The following is an 18,908-nucleotide window of genomic DNA, read 5'->3' as shown; positions in this document are numbered from 1 at the left end:
CTTCCGATCTAAAAAGTTTAACAACAAACGCAGTCCCAAACAAACAACACAGGTATCATTAACAAAAAATCTTCTATCAGATATCCCTTTTTTATGTGACGATAATGAATAATAGAATATTCAACGCTGATCAAGTGAGCCTCTGTCACTTCCTCCTCGTGACAGGGCTTTAAATAATATAAAAGGCGCATGGGCAAAATAATGTTGGCTGACTGCAGGCACTGTTGGGTTTTGCAAGAAGCCTTTTGTTTATGTTTTCGCACTCTACGAAAAAAAAATCTGATTTGTGTTGCTAAATTTAACTTTCTTGTTCGGCCATTGTTTTCAAAAATAAACAAAAACAACATTTTCTTATTTAAATTAACGACAAAACGAATTTTAATTTTTTGCTGTTGTTCGAATTCGCTATTCCATTACGCCATTGTCTTGTTGACAGCGGTTCCTCTCGTCAATTTCTTCTGAAAATCTTTTATTACTAAGCGATATTGTTTCTGAAAATCTTTTGTGACCAAGTGATTTTGTACACTTGGCTGTTATCTCTGCACATACCTCAACATTCATACACACATACATGTAACACTTACACACACACACACACGCACACGCATGTAAGCCCCTTACACTTCAGGAGCCTTCATTACCTGAACACCTGAACAGACGCACCTGAAGCTTAATGAGCGCATCAAACCGTGGCATGACCTCGCCTGTACACAGTACAAAGCAATAATGTGAAGACAGCTCTTACATAAGGGGACATGAGAGAGAGAGAGAGAGAGAGAGAGAGAGAGAGAGAGAGAGAGAGAGAGAGAGAGAGAGAGAGAGAGAGAATCTATTCGGTCATCCCTTCCAAAATCCCATGAAAAAATAGCGTGTACTTTCGTATTTAAATGAAAAAGCACGGCCTCCATGAATATGAAATCATAAAGATTGGTAATACTAATAAGGAGGCGGAGGTCCTCCCAATTGCCATTCATATATTCAAGAAGATTTCCATTTGGAGGCTCGGAGTTTCTTCAACCTTTCGACCTCAGCGCTGTCGAGTCTCCCGGATATATTTGGCGTCCGTTTCGATTTGCCCGGTATTACTAAACTTTCCTCGGTGAAGAAAAAAGTTAAGTATACCTCAGTTTAACCAGACCACTGAGCTGATTAACAGCTTTCCTAGGGCCGGCCCGAAGGATTAGATTTATTTTACGTGGCTAAGAACCACTTGGTTACCTAGCAACGGGACCTACAGCTTGTTGTGGAATCCGAACGACATTACAACGAGAAATGAATTTCTATCACCAGAAATAAATTTCTCTAATTCTTCATTGGCCGGTCGGAGAATCGAACGAGGGCCCAGCAGGGTGCTAGCCGAGAACGATACCAACCCGTCCAATGAGGAACTCCTCGGTGAAGAGATATTACGCGACATGAAATTACTTTCGCCCTTGCGAAAGCTTTAGACCCTTCGAGTACCTGCAAGTCTATTAAGGTTTCACAAAGTCAAAAGAAGAACGTGAATGAAGTAATTTCATATTCTGAAAAAAAAAAAACAGGTCTGCTAATAATTATTCCAAGTCAAAATACGCAAATATGGCATCACCGAGATGTTACATATACTTCGCATGGCTACCAACTTTGTAGTAACGGTAATTTGTAAAGAGAGAACACCCTTCTCTAGCCCAGCCCAGGGGCAAACCAAGATAAAATTGAATCAGCGAGTAAGGCGAGGCTAAATGAACCGGCAGCCCCGCCTCCTGGAGAAAGGAAGCTTATACTACACCGGAAGAAACGTATGAAATAAACGTAGGAATGTTACGTCAAGCGATTACGTACCTGTATTAAATGTTCAAGAAACTTATGACTCTCTCTAATGCTACGGATGAGATAAGGAGAGACGGTATTATAGGATGAAAGTAGAGGTGATTAAATCAAGTAATTACAGGTAGAGCAACGAACGCCCTGCCGACACAGGAAGCATCCTCAGCTGGTAGGTAGCGGCTTTTGAAAGGTGGCTCGAAATGATAGGAGCGAGCTGGTAATCTTTCATTTGTGAAAGATTAAATTATAGGGAGAGGGGGAGATGAAGCAAGGCTTCATTCATAACCTTGAACGATAGAAAGTTACAAAAATGTATTGCGAAATGCGGGTGTTCGAAATAGTACATGAGATCGAAGTAGAATAACTTCTGTAATAAGTTACGGTTGAGAGATGAGGTAAAATGGGATAAAGTTGATGGTTTCAAAGTTCTTGGAAAGTTTTACGAGTGATGAATAGTTAGTATGGAAATTAAAGCACGAGGTATTAAGTCGAATTTTATATATGTACTGTATATATATCATATATATACACAGTATATATATGAAAATATATTATTTCCGAGGTAGAGCGAATTGGATATTAAAGGACGTTTGTAGCTTTCTGATTGTATATGAATCAGTGATGGTGATGTGATAAATAGTCATATATATATATATATACATGTATATATATATATATATATATATATATATATATATATATATATATATATATATATATATATATATATTTTATACACATATACATATAAACTGGCGCACGCACATTCATAAAATATATATAAAAAAGCCTATCAAGAGTGAATCATCACTCATGAGCAAGCAGAACAAATCAGAAACTTAACTAACAGGGTGTTGCTGTACTTTTTTTTATTGAATAAAGGGATTCAATCTTCAGGGGGCAGATGCAAGGAATTTTTACATTCTAAAAGATATTCGTTATTAAGTCGGCGACCGCAATGCGGAGAGGTCCCATAAAAGCACTTGACAATTACGAAATCTCTCTCTCTCTCTCTCTCTCTCTCTCTCTCTCTCTCTCTCTCTCTCTCTCTCTCTCTCTCTCTCTCTCTAAGAACCTAAGAACCTTGAAGTCAATCACAAAAGGCGAATAATGAAGAAACAAAATAGATAGAAGCTATTTATGTCACTGATGCTGAGGGAAGGAAAGACGATACTAAAGTGGTTTGTCCATCTCTCTCTCTCTCTCTCTCTCTCTCTCTCTCTCTCTCTCTCTCTCTCTCTCAAGGCCAGCAACCTAGAAATCAGAAGATCGTTACCGGGAATGCCAAGTAATTAGGAAAAAAAATTGTTGTTTTATACAATGAAGTCGTGAGAGAGAGAGAGAGAGAGAGAGAGAGAGAGAGAGAGAGAGAGAGATGGGATCCCATACAAGAAACCGGTATAATCAAAGACATAATCGCCGTGGCCAGTAGACAGAAAAGGGGGGAATTGTCGGTTTAAGCGAACACTGTACATGAAAGTTGAGAAGGGATTAGTAGACTATCACTGCATGTTTTGATATTCATCTCCATAATGCGGATATTTATCCCTCAATCGACGATGAAATGCATTACTACCATAATACTACACTCCTTGCATTTTAATACATTTTTATTTATTTATTTATTTTTTTTTTAATAAGAGCGATCTCTTCTTTCTGTATTTTCCCGTACCTCCTCTTACTTCTTCCTAACGAACACCATATTCTTTGGAAGCTTCTTGAATTTCAAGTCAATGGCCCCTTTGGTGGGCTTGTTCCATGTGAATAGGGTTCATCATCATCATCATCATCATCATAAGAATAATAATAATAATAATAATAATAATAATAATAATAATAATAATAATAATATTCTTTGGAAGCTTTGGAAGCTTGAACTTCAAGTCAATGGTCCCTATGGTGGGCTTGTTCCATATGAATAGGGTTCATCTTCTGCAAAACTATAATAATAATAATAATAATAATAATAATAATAATAATAATAACAACATAGTTCGTCTTAGAAATCTATACCTGGAATTTTTCGATAATTTTTGATGTGGATAACTCTGAAGGATGCCCACACTTTATTTTATTACAACGTAAACCGTATTTTCGACGCTCTTCGTCAAATGTTGCCACATTTGCGTTGGCGGATGTGTAGCCACATCCAAGACCCCTGCATGTGAAAAATGTACCTGAAATTGTGCAAGACGCGTGCATTTTATTTTCGTCAACTCTTCATCTTATCAAATCAACTTCACTCAATATTTGGTGCCGTCTTGCCGTCCAGACATGGACCATTCCTGCCCTATTGGGGATGTACACTCTTCACAAATGCATCGTCTTCAATCCTACAAGATGGCGTCTGGTCATTTCCTGCCACTCCAAATTTGGCGTCCTTTAAAACCTGTTGGTTCTCCTTCTAGTGATAATTGTGGGCCTGTCTGTTCCAGCCCGAGTCCCGCAGCCCATCTGACTGTGCTTGTGCAAAGCCGCAACTTTTAAGTATTTTGTTGCGCCGTTTAATTCGAGTGCTTGTAAAAAGCAAACAGTTTGTTTATTCACAGTTATATGATCTTTAAAGTATCGTGTTATTCTGTTCGATTCGACTGCGTTTGTTCAAGACCTTTATGTTTGTTTATTCAGTCTTATATTGTGCAGTTTTTAAATATTCTATCAATCAAGAACGCCCCCCCCGGCTTATTTGTGAGAGATATATTGTGGCGTCCTACGCAACATGCCATTTCGTATCACGAGACGAAAACAAAATAGATAAATAATTCAATATGAAATTGAGACTGACCTCCAATTGCGAGGGTTCAGGTTTTAAACCTCCGCAGATGCGCTTCTGGCCGAAGATATTAAAGACTGTGATTATTTTTATCGTGCCTCTGCCGACCTATGCATTAAATTATGTACTCGACAGCTGGACGACTGCGATGACTACAACCAGTGTTTAAATATGGCATGGGGCTCGCAGCCTCGTCCCAAAACGACCTCGCTGGAAATCGAAATGCTAATGCTTTCTGGCACCAGCCAAAAAAAAAAATAAATAAATAAATAAAAAAAAAAATAAATAAAAAAAACAATATAGGGTATACAAAAAATATACGAGTTCGCACACTGTACGACGTGAGCATGTTTACTTACGACAGCTCAAGCATCTTTTGGCGGTTTGTTAGTTTATGCAAATAAGTCAGGATAATTGTTTGCGTCCATTAACTCGTCTTGTTCGTTACTTGTGGTCTCTCTCTGAATTGCGGTGCCCCGAAGCTGTCCTTGTCCTCCACCCGTGAATTTCGAGATATGGATCCTTGTGGGTAATGCCGCCATTTCTTCAAGTTCATCTCTCTCTCTCTCTCTCAACATTACATTATATTACGGTATTTATTGTACCATATTTCCATAGTCTTCATAATCTTCTTTTTTAAAAATCTGTCTCTCTCTGTCTCTCTCTCTCTCTTAATATTATATTATATTGCGTTATTCATTATCATATTTCCATGATCTTCATAATATTTTTTTAATACTTCGTATTGTCTAACGACCCTACAGTATGTACTCGGATCTGATTTTATATCTATGAAATAATGTATGTACTCTCTGCTACTACCATAAATACGCCATTCAGAAACAGAATAGAAACTGCAGTGATATCGGCTGCGGATATTTACCATCAGCTCAAAATAAAAAACTATAAATACATCAGCAGCCGGCGGCAAATATGTGGAGAATTCGGCAAATGTCCTTACACAATTCGAGACGCAAATTTTAAATATTCAGTAAAATTCACTGATGAAAAAATAGATGTAACTGAACACCGATAAGTGAATGAAACCGTTCGATGAAGAGTTAATGTTTAAATGAAGACGTCCTTTGGCAAAAAAAATAAAAAAAAAAAAAAAAAAAAAAAAAAAAAAAAAAAAAGGGGGTCGAAGAACAATAGATCCGCAATCTACTACAAGCGGGTACCGTTCTGACATAATTAGCAAACATATGCCCTAACTATGGCGAATGGAAGGGTAGGGGATATTAAAGGAACAGTAATTACTAAGCCATCCTTAAAGAGAGGGTATCTCTACCCTACTACACGGGGCCTCTTCTCTTTACGCTTAAATTGCGTGCTTGGGCGATTAGACCCTTCGCCGGGGAGATGAGGGGAGGTGTGTCTATACAAATCAGAGGCTTTTACGCACGTCTTAACCCAAGGTCCTCGTCGTTGACGACTGTTTTTTTTTTTTTTATTGTTTCGACTGTTTCCTTCCTCGTTTTCCGATGGACCTGACAGCCGCCAGGTGCTCTGCCTATATATATTTCCACTTAGTTCTGTTTTACTGGTTTTGCTCAAGACAGACTGTGTCCAGTCGGCGTTTCTTAGCGTTTCGTAGCTTTATCTGCGTCTGGTGACTCAAGAGTTACCAAAAACCAAGTCGTTTAATGTCGGAATTTTCCGATAAAAGTAGAAAACTTGCATGTTTGCAAATGGCGAGACGAGGAACTTCATGGAGAATGAATTCCCGCGGCGCCTGTGGAGCATCTAAAAGAGTTACGGGACTCGGGCATTGTATTTTCAACACTACAGGCGCGCTTTATACTCATGCGTCAATTTATGACTTTGATTGTATGGTGTTAACAAGGTACAAGTGAAGGTGAAAGCCACAACTCCAGTACATTTCCACCTGTCAAGGCTGTGGTGAGGTCTGGCTTATGTGAGATTTAGCTGAAGCATCGGCCCCATGATCATTGTTGCAACGGTTTTAAGACAAACTTTATTTTCTTTCAATGTACAATCTTTACATTATTTTCATATTTGCATGTTTTCATTATTACCACTTTAACCTTAACGAAAATTGCTGTCAAATTCTACGAATGGCTTTCATATTCATTAGCATTTTTCTAAGGAAAACGATTTATTATTAACACGGGAATGTGATGCTGCCTCTTGCTGGGCCGAGCAGCCATATTTATTATAATAATAATAATAAAAAAGAAAATGTATTTCTAAACATTTGGTTTTAATCTTTTATTTAACGACTCCCAAGCCAAACATACGCCAAGGTCGTAACGGTATAAGCTCCGTAGATGGTGTGATTATCCTAAAAATCATGAAACAACGATTTAAGAATCATAAATGGCGTGAAAGAACCGTAATTTTATAAGTTTGACTACCACGGTTACCTAATAAAAAATGACTCAACGAATTAAGTTTCATATGCTCATATTTTGATCATATAAATGTAAAAAATTATTACACGAACTGAGTTCATATGTTCATATTTTGATCACATAAATGTAAAAGGTGATTGCACGAATTAAAAATACCAAATGATTCCACGAATTAAGTTTCATGTGTTCATATTTTGATCACATAAAAAACAAATGAACAAAAGTTTCATGTGTTCATATTTTGATAAGCGGCCAAAGCACGGGTTGATGGACGCTCAAGAAAGGAAATCATCAAATATACACAAAGATAAAATAACTTGATAGGTGCATAAAAAAAAAAGGAACAAAATTTTTCAAAAATAATTAATTCCGGAGTGATCTTCCAATATGATACACGAAGAACGCATATAAACAGATACTTGTACATTGTAAAAGGTTTCTCCTTAAATTGAAATTAGAAAATTTTTTTTTTAGTACAACAGAAACTTTATGCAGACTTTAATACGGCGGTTCTCGTTGATGGCAAGATGGAAAAGGGAGATTATCCTGTAACTTAGAAGAATGGAAGTATATTCAATATTTGCAAAGGACAAAGTAAACGAAAGCAAGAGAATTAGCAGCAAATAAAGCATCAAAATAACGACAGAAAACTCAATACTTCAATCTGTTCTAGCTAATGAGGAGGGAATTCGAATATGACATCACATGCATTTCAAGAGAGTAGTCTCAAGAGAGTAGTCTTAAAGGATGAGGAGATGGCCTGGGAAATAAAATCCGCGATGTGTCCACATGAAAATTTTTCATGGCTTCGTAAAAGCGACAGGTCAGGCGGCATTCTTTTGCGGATGTGGGTAATACGAGGTCTGTAAAAAGATACGTAGGCGTCCATTACCATCAAATCCTACTCGGGAGAATGTCTTTTCCCTTTAGTGAAAAGTGATAGTCATGACCTTATGTATTTAGAATGAACCATAGAGATTCGCCAGTTACGAAGAGTACATTACCAAAAATAAGTTTTTTCGTGAACTACCAGATTTTTGACAAAAAGTGTCTTTTGAAATGGAATATCAGGAGCCTTGAGTCTTAATGAAGACAATATGCCAGTACTGTTTGGCGGTGAGGACCGCAACTTTGTTAAAATAAGTATGCCTATGAGTGAAATCAAATGTCTAATGGATACAGGACACTAAAAAGAAAATGAAGCATCATTCATATGAGCAAAAGCAGTGAGTTCATACAACCCTCTAGCCTAAGACATGGAGGAAGGTTGTAAAAATCATGAGAAGCAGAAACAATTCCAAAGTATGGCAGCAGATGGTAAGAAGAGAAACAGTCACCGAACAGTCCAACCTTTAGAGGACAACTGACTTCTACATCTGATACCGTGTTGCGTTCGCTGCCCCAAGAGAACTGAATGACACAAGTAGGGTCTATTGATTGCAAAGGATTTTTGCCTTGCAAGCAACTATGCACAAGAAGAAGAAGAAGAAGAAGAAGAAGAAGAAGAAGAAGAAGAAGAAGAATGGGGAAACGGGAGGGGGGTGGGGTGGGGGAGAAAAAGACACAGAAATGTGTCCTAAACATTTCATTCAGTCTGCTTGTCTAACTTCCCGTCTTCTTGCTGCCTCAGCTGATGTCTGTCGGACAAACCCTTCGCAAGTGTTTGCGTGGAATAATGTCTTATTACGATGTCCTCAATATCCTCAAGGTGTCAGCCCCGTGGGCGAGTGTGAATGACACAAATCAGGTGAAGCGTTCTCAAGGAACATTCAAAATGGAAGATGATCATGTTGTTTTACTAAATTTCAGCCGATTCATTCAAATGGCGGTCAGGGTAAAAATGGGAAATGTATGTAAAAGATCTTAGCGAATCAACATTTATATATATATATATATATATATATCAACATATATATATATATATATATATATATATATATATATATATATATATATATATAAAATATACTGTATGTATACATTATGTGAATCTACGCATATTAATAGACAGATCGCATACATGTGTTTAAATGTATGCATGTGTGTACGACAAATGTTGAATATTCAATGAACTGTTGCACCAGGACATGACATGATCTCTCAACCCAACCCCCTCCCCTCGCCCCCCACCCCACATCTCCAACACCCAAACCCCACCCCCTTTCTCCATTTCTTTACGGTAACCGCCTGGTCAATATGTTTGAGGGCTCCGTAGCATCTCCCATAAATGAGATTTATGCAAAAAGTGGTTTTGGTAAGGAAGCGATGTGCTATGGTGTTGTTTTATCTTTTTTTTTTTTTTTTAGGCGGAGGTCAAGGTGTCAAGGATGTCGCCCGCCCGCCACCCCGCCCCCAAAAAAAAAACAAGAGTTGTAGGGGAAGAAGAACAATAGACTGACCCTGCCCGCCCATTAATAGCTGAACGGGATACCCATCCTTGCCCGGGGCATTCTTAATATGTTTCCTTGGCAGTATCGTATCATCATCATCATCATCACCATCATTATCTATTTTCCTTTTTTTTTATAGTGCAAAGGATAGAAGAAATTAATTTCTATTTATTTCGTGGTATTGTTTCTTCTTGTTTAGACTCCTCAGAGTCATTTTTTTTTTATATTTTCATCTATTTACCTTTTTTTTTATCGTGCAGAGGATAGGAGAAATTATTTCTATTTATTTTTTTGTTACTGTTTTTCTTGTATACACTCCTCAGTGTCTCTTTTTTTTTATATTTTCTCTCGGGAAGATGTAGGAAAAATCGGCGCCAGTTCATTGACATTTTTGCCAAACTGATCTCTCTCTCTCTCTCTCTCTCTCTCAACCTGTTAGCGTATATGTGTGGACGGGAGGAATATGGATGTTAGCAGCAAAGGAAGTGGAAATGATATCTGAGCGTAGCAAAAGCAAAAGCAAGAGAAAAAAATCTACTAGAAAGAAATACCGGTACATACTCGTATATACCCTTCAAAGAAACAAACTGCACAAACAGAGGACTCACGGTTAAATCCCTTATGGTAGTATATAGCAGAGAGAGAAAGGCTAGTAACCAAACGGATCTCAGAACAGATGTTGCAAATGGGGAGATGCTGCCTGCAGATAACGCCGTCCACAGTCCCTGGAGTGGTGCGCATTTTAGAGAGTTCTCGCGGTGGCTGAACGAGAGAGAGAGAGAGAGAGAGAGAGAGAGAGAGAGAGAGAGAGAGAGAGAGAGAGAGAGAGAGATTTCAATGCCGGAAGAGGGGAAGATGATCCCGTGAATCTGGGCACCAATGGGGAACTGACAGATGAGGAAGAATAACGGGCAATTACGAGGTCGAACAGAACAGAATATAGAATTTAGGCCACAGGCCAAGCGCTGGGACCTATGAGGCCATTCAGCGCTGAGAGGAAAACTGAGGGAAATTGACAGCAAGACGGTTTGAAAGGTGTAACAGGAGGAAAACCTCAAAGCAGTTGCACTATGAATCAACTGTAAGGAGAGGGTGGAAAGTAAGATGGAAGAAAGAGAATATGAAAGGAGGTATAGCAAAAGGAACGAAAGGGGTCGCAGCTAGGGGCCGAAGGCACTCCGCAAGGAACCTTAAGCAATGCCTACAGTGTACCGCACTGAAAATCAGGATGTTCTTGAACAAAAAAAGCAAAAGAACGAGGAAAAGGACATCAGAGTTGTGAGACTGACCCGCGCTTGTCAGATTAAGCAAGCCGCAAAGCAGTTTCGCCGCCGGTACAAGCCGGAAAAATTTCTCATTTGAATAATGATTTGATTACGGAGTTACTCATCCGTGCTTTGGGCAACATTCCCTCCTCATCATCACTATCAATCGTGAGCGTGAACAGAATGACCGGCAAAAGAAAGGTTGTTGTCTCTTTTAATGCATTCACTGTCACAAAACAATTTTTTTTCCCCCTTCCGTTACAAACAAATAAACATACGCAAATTTATGTGTACGTGTGTTCAAGCATAAACGTGTATATGTATATGTATATATTTATGCATGTTTATATATATAAATTTATATATATATATATAATATATGTAAGGTTTCTTAAATTTAAGAGGAGAGCTTCTTAGAGAGAGAGAGAGAGAGAGAGAGAGAGAGAGAGAGAGAGAGAGAGAGAGCGCAAAGGACATCTACTTTGTTTAGGGTAAAGCCGCAAGGATAAAACTCACAGTAAACTTTTATAAAGTATATATAAAACAAAAACAAAACGAGTCGAATAATGACATACAGTATCTCGAAGTGAATCCCATCTGTTCACCACCTCAAAAGAGTTTAAACATATAACGCTAGACAAGATTTACAGCTATCCTCATTAAATTCATTCTAATGATGTCCTGGAGTTTGTCTGACCATATCGTTCAACCTCCTGTAGGCAAATAAAGAAAACAAACAAAAGGGAATGAATAAACGAGAACCATCACCAAATGCGGGAACCTCAAGGCGGGCTGCTGCCTCCTGCAGTGTCTAATAAGATTTATTGTACACATTAGACAGAGTCCAAACGTGGAAGCACAAGGCCTTATTTTCAATGTCTGGGCTAGGAGTACAATATGAAGAGGTCCAGCCACAAGGCCACCAGAAGATTTTGACGTTTTAGCAAGACGGGCACCTACCAACCTGAAAAGCCATTTCCTTCTGCGTTGGCTGTAGGGAGAAACTGTTCTTAAAATAACACCCAGGTGAGAATGAGGGCTTTTGATGCCTACAGCAGATCCCTGCTTAGACCAAGAGCCGTAAAGTCAATCACGACCAGGTCTGCAGGATCCTCCCAAGGGGTAAGATCCTCCCGAGGGGTACTATACCGTGTTCCATATTCAAGGACGGTCTAGCAGCCTGGTTCAAGCGGGTCGTGCGTACAGCCGAATTTCCCTCGACACTTTTCAAGGTCCGCTGCTCTTAAAACAGACTTGTACGTTATGTAAGGTATCGTAAAAAAAAACTAAGTATCTCTTGTAGATGTTAACGATAAACCATCTTTCAACCAAGGCTGTTTTTCTTTCACATTCTCTATTGATCCCTGATCTCCTTTACCTGCCGAGAGCGACCAGATTTGCTGAACCAACACCAATATTCAGTAAATCTGTCCTCGCTGTAGAACTCCCCAGGTCCAGAGGTCCTTTATTCCTCACACCGTTGGACTGTGGAGCAGGTCCCCCGAATATGTCGTGCACCTGGAACTTCAAGACTTCAAGCGAAGATGCAATACATTAATACCCTAATACTATTCTCCTTGCAATTTAATACGTTTTTATCTATTTGTTAATCAATTGATTTAAGTTTTTCCTTTTTAATAAGTGAGATCTCTTCTTTCTGTATTTCCCTTTACCTTCTCTTACTTCTTCCTAATGAACACCATCATATTCTTTGGAAGCTTGAATTTCAAGTCAATGGCCCCTGTGGTGGGCTTGTTCCATATGGACAGGGTTCATCTTCTGAATAATGACAATAAAAATATCACAGTAATTCAAGAAACTGTTCCAGAATTATGAGTCGATCAGAATAACGGCCTAAAAAGTATAACCAGAATGTTCTAATGATTCTGCTAAATATTTGTTGATAAACAATTCTCCAATCACAAGCTACCTTCCCCACAAAAGAAAAGTTTCCAAGCCGGAATGAAAGTTAGGCGTGCATTCACAAAATCCCTTCCCAGACAAAATTGCCTTCATTACGTTCTCATCCCGTTACGAACCTTTCCTCTCCAATGGAAGTCATCTTCCGCATTCGATGATGCTCTAACAAGCGAGACGCTAGGTTAAGTGTCTGTCTGTTTTGTAAATCTGTTCCATAGAGTCTGTACCGGGTGTATTTTTTTATTTACTTTTATTGTACCTCTACTTCTTTAAACCAATCTTGTATCAGCGATTAAGTGGGTGAAGATGTGCATTGCAGTGAAATGGGTAAGCAAACAGGTTGTTAAATGAAAAGCCGTAGTTGAACTTCCCTGTTACTTTGGTAAAAGCAAAGCTACATTATTATCGACTTACAGGGAAAAAATTACTAGGGATATAATAAATAAAGAAGCATTCTGATGAAACGTCCTGACGTAGATAAGACTTTACTGGTCACATTCATTAGACCTGTGGTTATACAACTTTCCGTTTTTTTACTGAAATCCTTTAAAAAAAAATCCGAATGGGAGATTTTTTAGATGAAAAGTTTTCTTGGCGTCATATGCGAATAAAGGATTTATTTTCTTCTTGCGAGAAACAAAACGAGATTTAAGCTACGCAACGGCATACAGTTTTAGAAGGAAAAACAACATAAACATGAGATTTATATGTGATGATAGGTTACTCAAATGCCTGCATGACAGTGGAACAACATGCAAAGCAAAAACAACATAAACATAAGATTTATATGTGGTGATAAGCTACCCAAAAGCCTGCATGACAATGGAACAACATGCAGAACAAAAACAACACAATCGTGAGATTTATGTGTGTTGACCAGTTACCCAAAAGCCTGCATGACAGTAGAACAACATGCAAAACAAAAACAACATAAACATGAGATTTATATGTGACAACAAGTTACCCAAAAGCCTGCATGACAGCGGAACAGCATGCAAAACAAAAACAACATAAAGAAGACAGTGGAACAACATGCAAAACAAAAACAACATAAAGAAGACAGCGGAACAACATGCAAAACAAAAACAACATACACATGAGATTTATATGAGATGACACGTTTCCCATAAGCCTGCATGACAGCGGAACAACATGCAAAAAAAAAAACATACACATGAGATTTACATGTCAGACAAGTTAGCCAAAGCCTGCATGACAGTGGAACAACATGCAAAACAAAGTCTTAAAAGTGAAAACAGTTATAAGTCTCTGTAGCCACAGACCCTCACTCAGTGCCCCTCGATGCACTGTCATCGAAGATTCCTTTGAATTTCTTAGGCTTCGCTTTTTTTTTTTATCTTTTTCTTTTCTTTTTTTGCTGGAAATGACAGGACATTCATTACTATCGAAGGATAATGCGGTAGTGGCAGGATAATAATGAGGAGGCGTGTGAGAATATCCTTGAAATTACAAAATGAACATTGCCACACACACACACACACAGAGAGAGAGAGAGAGAGAGAGAGAGAGAGAGAGAGAGATTAGACGAGAAGAAAAATACAATTAAGCTGCTATAACAGAGAGAGAGAGAGAGAGAGAGAGAGAGAGAGAGAGAGAGAGAATTAGGTGAAACGAAAAATACAATAAGCGGCAATAGTAACAGAGAGAGAGAGAGAGAGATTAGATGAAAGAAAAATACAATAAAGCCGCAATAATAACAGAGAGAGAGAGAGAGATTAGATGAGAGATGAAAAAAATACAATAAAGCCGCAATAATAAGAGAGAGAGAGAGAGAGAGTAGATGAAACTAAGAGAGAATAAGAGAGATGAAACTAAAACTAAAAATACAATAAAGCAGCAGTAACACCAGATTTGGAATTTTAGGAACGCGCAAAACTCACGCAACCCAATGGTCGCTGAACGCCATAGACTGAAAACTGAAAACGGTCATAGTTCGCCATGACGCATGAACGAGGACCGGGCGAATGTCAGCCTTGTTTGTCTAAGAGTACATAAAAATTCCGCTCGAAGAATAGAGCATTAAATAAAAATTCCGCTCGAAGAATAGAGCATTGGAAACGAAAAGAATATTAGATATCTTTTTTTTTTTTTATCTTTCGATCGTTCTCCCCTGAAGCATTATAATGAAGAAACTGGATGTCTGATGACAAATCTGTCTAAAAAAATTAATATTTGCGAGGACGCCGTTACATCCTCACCAAGTAGAAATAATGATTCGAGGAGGAGGAGGAGGAGGAGGAGGAGGAGGAGGAGGAGGATGATAAAAAATTTCTTCCAAAAGAAGAAGGAGCGTCCTGTTAAGTTCCCATGGTGGGAGAAGGTCAATTTCGTAAGAGAAGGAAGCTGTGTCCATCTGACCAAAACTGCAGAATCAGAGAGAGAGAGAGAGAGAGAGAGAGAGAGAGAGAGAGAGAAATGATTTGATTTCATTTTCACGTGTGACACTGGTAGAGTTGGCTGAGCTAATGAGATCTCTGACGAATTACTTTGTCTCATGCTGGAACTTACGCGTGTTCCTTTAAATGAAAAATTAACATTTCTTCAAGTTAGTGGTCTCTTCCTCTTTTTCGTTAGGCCATTTTTTCATGTCTTTATCATTGGCGATTTTTGTACGTCGCGGGAAGTTAAAAGTTTCTATTGATATTCGCTTCGGATGCAAAGCTTGTTAATGTCAAGCGCTGCCGAAAAGTGCAAATAAATCGGGAAGTTAAGAAGGTACGTAGGCTATCATAAAAACATATACTCGTACATCTGTAAAAGTGACCAGCAGTTTTCTCTCTCTCGCTCTATCTCTCTCTCTGTCTCTCTCTCACACGTTCGCCTTCTAACAGTTGAACAACCAAGGATGAACCCCCTGTGCACAGACTGACACAGTAAGTGAAATTCATCACAATGACTAAGAATCACTACTCTACTCATCTCTCTAACGTAGGCAATATATTCACATCTATCTTAGATGCAGCCCCATGCTCTCTTCAAATTAAAGCCCTTTCATTCCAACACCTGTCTCACACCATTCTGACAGTCAGTTCTTCGTTTCCCTCTCCGGCAAAGCTAGCAGATAACGCGTACTTAGTGCCAACCCTTACCACCAATCAACCTCTGCGCAAGCCAAAAACCCCATTTCTCTCTGCTCCCGCAGCAAGATCATACAAGTCGGGTTTTAACCTCTGCACCAATCGTCTGCCATTACTCATCCGAGTTCAGGTAACTGTGGATTGTTATCCTCTCCAGTCCTCGTACCGAGAACAGAACCTTATTTGACCTAGAGGTCTAACAACCAAGAGAGGTTCCGTCCAAAAAAACATGTTTCTCAGAGACGAGGTCAAGGAGCTCCTGCGAAGGCAGATGGATGCTCCTTTCCCCGCTGACGTGGCGTTTCGACTGCTGGCCTTCAATATGCGTAAGGAATCCGCTGAATACTACTTTTTCTTCGTTCACACTCCATTCATGATTGCTCCTGCACAAGGCATCATTGCTTGCTTAGTGTGTGCGGGGTGAGGAGGACTGTAAACAAATATTTATGGTGAAAAGCATAGCGCAGGTGTAAGAAAGTTCTGCTTTGAGATGGTATGGCCATGTGGAGAGAATGGGGAGAATAGGGGATCTAAATGATAGCTAGACAGATAGAGTTGAAGAGGTCCCGGAATGCAAGAGCCTATAAGCCCAAGATGCAGATGAATGACGCACCACGTCTGAGGGGTTCAACTTCCTATTGGTGTACCAGAGGCTCATCCTAGATTTAGATATTAGTTATAGAATGCTACAATGTCTTGTCTTTTCCCATACGCCACCCCTATCAAGGGAACGACTTAAATGTTGAATATATATTTGATATTCATATATATATATATACCGTATATATATACATTATACATATACGTATGTGAATATGTATATACAGTACATACAAACACATTATATATATACACACACACATGAATTCGACCATATCATCAGCGCGAACATAAAACTTTCCAAGACTCGATGAACCAAACAGAGAGACGAAATGAAAATAAAAGAAAAACAAAAAGGGTTAAAAATGACGCCGAGGGAGAAACGCAAAATAAACAAAATATAATAATGCAGCCAACGTCATCGTGGGCTGGCGTATAGTCCTTCACCCTGGCATATACAAATCGATTTTCACTCAGATAATTTCTCCCAAGGCCGTCGTTTTGAACGCGCTTGAAAACTGTGCAGGAAACGCTTTGCGTATCCGTACGCCATTCCCATTCTGCTTACGTTCTTGCAATGTCATCTTCTTTCATATTGTACACAGACCTCAAAACTATCTTCCGAAAGTAAATTTGTTTTTAGTCTGACCTCCTCTGGGGCATAAGGAGACGCGGTATCGAAATGCCTTATTGCGCAAATTCTACTTGAATTAGTCGTGGAACCGGTATATATATTCGTATGTTCAGCACAGCCATGTACAGTAACACACATACATACAGACATACATATACGCACACATATATGTGTATATATATACTGTATCTACATTCATACATACATATATTTAAGTATTATTCCATAAAACAAAATTATAATGGGAGAGACATACTTTATGTTTCACCTGTTGCCTCAGTCCAGAAAACAGGTAAATGTGGGAGAAATGGGAGAAGTAAATAAAAGCTATGAGTTCAGTATTACAACTTTGGTGTGTCTAGAAACGGCAGTTAACTTTCTGGCGCTGTTAAGACAGATTTAACATTCATTCCCCGCACCGAGATTAACTCCAAGCAAGACAAATATTTAACACCTGGACCCACACATTAATGATGTATTATAATAAGGTATAGTGGTAGGATGATACCTCTGCTATAAGACTGTCACTTATACTGAAGAAATGTATTGGAATAGAATAGAATATAGGATTTAGGCCAAAGGCCAAGCGGTGGGAGCTACGAGGTCACTAATCGCTGAAACGCAAGTTGACAGTAAAAAAGGTTTGAAAGGTGTAACGGGAGGAAAACCTCGCATTGGCAGTATGAATCAATTGTTAGGAGAGGGTGGAAAGGAAGGTGGAAGAGAATATGAACGGAGGTTCAGTAAAATGAATGAAAGGGGGGTTGCAGCTATGAAGAAACGCATTAGAAAATTTCCATAAATTCTCACACAGCCATTAGCCTAAGCGGGTTAGGAAATATAATTAAATATACCTCTGTGAGGCTTCAAAGATAAGCCCTTATTTATTTCTTACTTGATCCGACGAATCAGAGAGAATATCGACGAACTTATCACATCTACTGCAAATAGTCTCCCCTTGAAATATTACATCACGACAGCAAAAAAAAAAAAAAAAAAAAAAAGTGAATGAGGAAAAAAAACCACCTTTGATTTTAGAATGAAGGATAACATTACCTAGGTTGTCAAGGTAACCCGCATACTCAGCTGCGAGGCTGCTTGGTATTTGAAGGTTACTATGGGTACAGTTTTTTTTTTTCTTTAATCCCTCATGGGAAGATTAAAAGCTTATTCGAACCAGCGGCTTGGGCACGCCATTCCCAGATATTTTCAAAATCTTCGATCATGCCTTTGAAAAGGACATATTATGTCAAATATATACAACAAATGTGGCTTAATATATTCATCAGTTTTTTTTTCTTTTTAGCATTTCTTAAACACATACAGTAATTCATAATTTTGTACAACCTTTCACTGATGAATACTTATTAAAGGAATTTTTCTTTTTTACGACAGAGATTCGGCGTGGCTCGATATATTTCGATAACACATACAGTACAGCAAGTCATAATTTTCTACAACCTTTCACTGATGAATACTTATAAAAGGAATTTTTCATTTTTACGATAGAGACTCGGCGTGGCTCGATAAATTTTGATGCTCAGTTACTTAACTGCTTTCATCCTTTCAGAGATTCATAATTCATGATCACTGATATCATCTGATCGATGCACAGCTGCAGAACAAAGTTGTACAGCACACGCAGGTGAGCACAATTCTGCGTTCAGTGATTTGTTTTGCATGCATCCTTGTACAAGACGCATAAATTCACGATTTTTTTTTTCTCGTTGCTAATCAATGCATATAATAATAAACAAGAAATACTACCAAGGCTAATTTTTTTTCTTCACAATTACTGTAGTTATCCTTTGAATCTTTAATAATATTCTTGCTTTTCGATTTCGAGGACCTTGTGCCACCAAGGACCCTCACTCAAGGGCGGAACCTGATTATGGTACGATGTTACGAGGTCAAATGAGGCATAGTGTGGACCCCTGAACTCAACCCAGCCATTAGAGGGGAGGCTTGCTACAGACATACAATGAAGTAGTGTTTAGAGGCACATTTAACATTACTTGACCCCTAGCTTTAAATCTGTACCTGACAG

The sequence above is a fragment of the Macrobrachium rosenbergii genome, chromosome 1 (genome assembly GCF_040412425.1).
Source record: "Macrobrachium rosenbergii isolate ZJJX-2024 chromosome 1, ASM4041242v1, whole genome shotgun sequence".
Classification (NCBI taxonomy): Eukaryota; Metazoa; Arthropoda; class Malacostraca; order Decapoda; family Palaemonidae; genus Macrobrachium; species Macrobrachium rosenbergii.
The sequence above is the reverse complement of the archived record's forward strand: the minus strand, read 5'-3'. Positions refer to the sequence as shown.